We start from the raw sequence: 6000 nt of genomic DNA, 5'->3' as shown, positions 1-6000 counted from the left end.
CAGGGCTTTTCTACTCTGACCCTTGGAATGTTCCAGTTATCATCAATGCCTTAGGAAAGTGTAATAAGGAATGATTGTTGGGGTTCTATAGTTGAGGAAGAGGGGTAACTGACACTCTGATTTACATATAGCCAGTTCAAGGGACAGATGAGCAACCTGGACTTCCAATTGGCATCGTGTGGGACTCAGTACTCATCAACCTGTGGAATATGATGCTATTTCTAGGTGGGCAGTGTCTGAGTTGAGTGAATTTGTAGGATATTCAGTGTCTGGGGAGAATTAATTGGTGTGGGAAAAACACATGGTACCTTCCATTGTCAATACACTTTAAGAGTGCAAGAGAAAAATTCTAAGGGAAGACTCGATTGAAAAGATTTCTTTCCAGTGTTAGTACAGTTTATTTTAGGTCATTTCCTATCTGATCTCCCAGCTTCTCACTTATTGCATTCTACTATGTCCTTCACTCAAAGTAGTTTTCTTTAAAAGCAAAACAAAACTATATTCAAGTCTCTTTTCCCTGTCCTTCCACTTCTAATGCTTTACATTCAACTTCATCTCTTGACCCCCACAGTGTAAGCCATTGATAATGTTGTTTCAAACAGAATAATACTCTATTCAGTTTATTTTGTCCCCATTTCATTGTGCACGTATTGTTCCCAATAATATTGTCTTCATTTATTTTTTAGTCATAAGTCCCTTCCTAGAAGATAAGTAACATCTAAGTGCAGATTAAAGGGTGGACCCTAGCAGGTTCCTTTACCAATAGGAGGAAGAAAGGTGATGAACTCACATATTGTTATGTCTTTCAGATGTAATTAGTTGTTTAAACAGTCCCTGTTCTTTTTTTTTTTTTTTTTTTTAAGATTTTGAGAGTGCATGAGAGGGAGAAGCAGAGAGAGGCAGATGCAAACTCCCCACTGAACAGGGAGCCTGATGTGGGGCTCCATCTTAGGACCCAAGATCATGACCTGAGCTGAAGATAGATACTTGACTGAGCCACCCAGGGGCCCCCTCTTTGTCTTTACCTCAGAATCTCCAACACCTAGTATGGTGCCTGTCCTATCGTAGGTACCCAATATTTGTTGAATGAATGAAAGAGTAAGTGAATGTGAGAACTGGATAAAATTCTCCTTATTTAAAAGGCAGCATAATTTGGGCATCAGGGTGGCTCAGTTGGTTAAGTGTCTGATTCTTGGTTTCAGCTCCATTCATGATCTCAGGAGTCCTGGGATCAAGCCCCACATTGGGTTCCCTGCTGGCAAGGACTCTCCTTGAAGATTCTTTCTCTCTGACCCTCCCCCCACTCACATGCTCTCACTCTCTAAGATCTTTTTTTAACAAAAAGGCAGCATAATTTGGTTCCACTTTCCAATATGTCACTCCCCCTTCTCACTAAACACTGATTTCTTCTCAATTCCTTGAATGTTGCAATTTTTTCCACCACTGGTCCTTTGCTTTGTGATCCTGTCTGTCCACTCTGCTCTTCCAGCCTTCCACAGAGCTGACTCTTGACCATCCTTTACACTGCAGTTTAAATATCCCTTGTCAGAAAGGTTGAGCATTGTTATCTGAAATACTACTGCCCCTTTCCTAACAGAGCATAGGTGCTTCTATCCAACTTCACCAAGATTTCCTTGTTGCCTATTTTCATCAACACTGTGTAAGTTCAGTGAGGGCAGGAACCATGGTTCTTTCCTTCCCTGTTCTATTTCTAGCTCCCAGCACAATGTCTTGCCCAATGTGGGCTCTGAATGAATGAATGAAAGCAAAAATATCTCACTCTTCCTGAAGGCATCTGATGTATTACTTTCTAACTTCCTACTACCTCAGTGAAGCTGTTGATCTTGTCATGCTGAGAAAAGCCACTGACTCCCACAGCTTGGAAATGCCCAGCTTCTAGGAAACTCCTGGATTCACATCCTCTGCATCCCGCTGTGGTCCCTGGATTCTAACTTTGATGGGGAGGACGGTGCTTGTTTCCAGTTGGCTTTTTAGAATTATTAAGCAGGGTGAGTCTGCCTTCAGGTCCTGGGATGAAGCCTGGGAGGCAGGCCAGGAGTTTCTTGCGGAGTGTCCGAGGTTGTGGCAGATTGGGGAGAAGACAAGCTCAGGCTGGGGAGGCCAGAGCCAGGCGCACAGATGCATGGCTGGCGTGCCTAGCTTTCGGTGGGTCGGGGCGCAGGCCGCCCTGACTAGGCTTGTAGGGGGCGGGAGCCCAGAGTCGCAGGGTGGGTAGTCGGCTCCCGGGCCTTGTGTCCCAGAGGCAGGCACCCTCAGAACATGGCTTGCGATGCTGTTCATGGTATGGACGTGCTTAGAAAGGAAGCGACCCCAACCCTGGCCTCCCAAGCCAGAGAACCTGGACACTAGGACCCTGGACAGCGTTTAGAGGCCAAGAAGGCTTGAGTCCCTTTGAGTTCCCAGATCTTTTCCCCTGGGGCAATTTGGCCACTCCTAATAAAGCTGAGATCCCAATCTGTGGAGCTGCTTTCCTAAAGCTGGGCAGAAATGGATTTCCAAGAAATGGACATGTGTTATCATTCACCAAAACAATATAAATATCTTTGAATCAAGAGGAACATAAAGAAGTCTTTCAGTTCATATTATTTGAATAAATGAAGGGGTCTAGTACTTAGATTGTGAAGACAGAAAGTACAGAGGTGGTGGCCAGGGGCTGGAAGGAATGTGGAGTTGTTTAATGGGTAGTCTCAGTTTTGCTGGATGAAAAGAATTCTGAGCTTGGTTTCACAATGTGAATGTACTTAATGCTACTGTAAAGGGAACCTCTTATTTTCATTTACATCAAACACAATACTCTGAATACTACACTATGTCTGACGCTTCTGGTCACCACATGTGTACACATCCAGCAATTCTCCAACACCAGCTGAGTGTCCTACAATTCAACTCAATTCTGATATTCTCCACCAGGAGAGCACCTCCCATCCCACAGGTTGAAAACTCAGCCCTGCAACACTGCCCCTCCTCCTGGTGGCTCTTTAGGTGCCAGTCACAAGTCCAGATTGTACCTGTGCTTCTGACCCACCAGCTATGAAGCAAAGATTCCCAGGATCCCCTCTTCAGGTCTGATTAATTTGTTAGAGTGACTCGCAAAACTGAAGAAAACATTTTTAAAAACATTTTTCTTATTAGATTACCAGTTTGTTACTAAATGGCCTAACTCAGGAACAACCAGATGGAAGACATGCTTAGGACAAGGTATGGGACAGGGTGCAGAGCTTCCATGCTCTTCCTGAGAAAGAATGCCACTTTCCCAGTACCTCCTCATTCACCAGCCTGGAAGCTCTCCAAACCCAGTATTTTCGGGTTTTTATGGAGACTTCATTACATATGTGTGATTGATTAAATCATTGGTCAGAGTGATTGAACTCAATCTCCAGCCCCACCCCCCTCCAGAGAGGTGGGAGCAGGGTGGGACTGGAAGTTCCAACCCTCTAATCATAGGCTGGTTCCCCTGGCAACCAGCTGCCCTCCTCAGGTGTTTCCAAAAGTTACTACATTAACTTAAACTTAGGTGTGGTTGTCTGGAGCCTGCTATGAATAACAAGACACTCATTTCACCTTTATGGTCCTGGAGCTACTTCAGGAATCCATGACAAAAGATTAAATATTAAAAGTTGCTCCCATTGTTCTTATTCCTCAGCAAATGCCAAGGGTTTTAGGAGCTATGAGCCAGAGACCATAGACCAACAACAAAATATATAATAAACCACAACATCACAACTATTGAACTATGTACCTAAAAATGGTTAAGATGGCAAATTTTATGTTAAGTGAATTTTATAATTTAAAAAATTTAAGTTAAAAAAAAGGCAGTGCCCAAGCTGCAGAGTGCCTGGGAAGCTCCCTCCTCACTGTCAAGGAGCTTGTGGGATAGTATAGAGCCATGAGATCACTCCATGTGTCTGGATGGTTGGACCAGAACTCAGTCTCTGAAAATACTGGAAACAGATTCAGGGTCCCAGGCCCCAGGCATTGGTGTTGCTTCCAGAGATAGTCCCTGACCTTCTTATTAGGAAGGATGGGGATCTCATTCAGTTGACTCTCATATCTGCCCTGAGGAAATGGGGAACCTCATGACTGTTCTTTTGCACTCTCCAAGTCTTCCTTGTCAGGGCATAGCCCTTTATAGAGATTATTACTGTTACTACAGAAGGGTGATTTTTTTTTCTTGAAATGTGGATAGTGGATAGATTTCTTTTTTTCATCTTGGAGCTTCTCTACCCACTAAGTCCCTACCTCCCTGGCCCAGTTACTCTCTTGAAGGATCTGGTAGCCAGTGAGATACTCTATAGGGAATGCCCCTGCACTCCATTGCCTGGCTCTCCTTTCTTTGATGTATCCTTCCCTGTCCACTGATTTTCACAACTTGATGAATTATTAAGATCTACTACAGTTTGCTGCTAGTAGTTGCAAAAGGAGTGAAAAAATAGTATTAGCATTCTTTTTCACAATACATGGGGAACAGCTGTAGACACATAAAATATTCATTATCATTTTGCAATTTCAAGTATTGTAATTATTAAAATATTTCAAAATGAGTATGTGGGTGGTTCAGTCGGTTAAGCATCAGACTCTTGATCTCAGCTCAGGTCTTGATTTGAGGGTCATGAGTTCAAGTGGGCATAGAGCCCACTTAAAAAAAATTCAGAGTGGCCCAGACTATGAGTGTTAGAATATAAAACAACCATGTATGTTAGAACCTCTTCATCATAGGGCAGAAATTCATGTGATCTGGGGATCCCATGTGCACCTGGCCTCTGAATAAGGGCAGTTTTGTTGGGACTGAGCCCTTAGGCTGTGGAGTCTGTGCTAATTCCCAGGCATTAATGTCAGAAGAGAATGACGCCCCGTTGGTGTCAAAGAATTGAGAGTTGTTAGAAAATGACACACTGGGACAGCCCGGGTGGCTCAGCGGTTTAGCGCCACCTTCAGTCCAAGGCCTGATCCTGAAGACCTGGATGGAGCCTGCTTCTCCCTCTGCCTGCGTCTCTGCCTCTCTCTCTCTCTCTCTCTCTGTGTGTGTGTGTGTGTTTGTGTGTCTCATGAATAAATAAAATCTTTAAAAAGAAAAGAAGAAAATGACACACTGTCTCTCCTTGATTGCTACAATAGCCTCCTGGCCAACTACAAATTTAGGAATTCTCACAATGCCCCTAGTTTCCATAATGCACTAGAAAGACCCATAGAACTCAATAAAGTGCTATCCTTATGATTACAGTTTATTATAAAGGATGCAAATAAACAACCAAATGAAAGGACAGAAGGCAAGTTCAGGAAGTGGGTCTGTAGCTTCCACTCCCCTCGAAGCAAGCGACCTCGCAGCACATCCATGTGTTCACCCAACAGGAAGTTCCCTGAACTCTATTGTTTAGGGTTTTCTATTTTTTTAAGATTTTATTTATTTATTCATGAGAGACACAGAGAGAGAGAGAGGCAGAGACATAGGCAGAGGGAGAAATAGGCTCTATGCAGGGAGCCCGATGTGGGACTGACTGAATCCCAGGACTTTGCCCTGAGCCAAAGGCAGACGCTCAACCACTGAGCCACCCAGGCATCCCTGTGTAGGGTTTTCATATGGGCTTTCACTGCAGAGGCATGATTGGCTAAATCATTGGCCATTGGTGATTGAACCCAATCTTCAGGCCCTTTCCCCTTCCAGAGTCAGGTTCTAACCCTCTAATCACATGGCTGGTTCCTCTAGTGACCAGCCCTATCCTGAATCTATTTAGGGAACCCTTTAGGAGTTACTCCATTAACATAAACTTTGGTATAGTAGAAAGGGTTTATGGGTAAAAAAAAAAAAAAAAAGACACTTGTATTTTCTAACATTCCAAGAATTTTAGACAAAGATTAAGTATGTGTTTTACTGTGTCCCTGACCCCCTCTAGTCTTTGACCATGGATCCCTTAAAGCAAAAGAAACATCATATCTGAACATAACCAATAACAGCAACATTTGGAGGAGTTCATGTGGGAT

Source organism: Canis aureus, chromosome 23 (assembly GCF_053574225.1).
Source record: "Canis aureus isolate CA01 chromosome 23, VMU_Caureus_v.1.0, whole genome shotgun sequence".
NCBI lineage: Eukaryota > Metazoa > Chordata > Mammalia > Carnivora > Canidae > Canis > Canis aureus.
The sequence above is the reverse complement of the archived record's forward strand: the minus strand, read 5'-3'. Positions refer to the sequence as shown.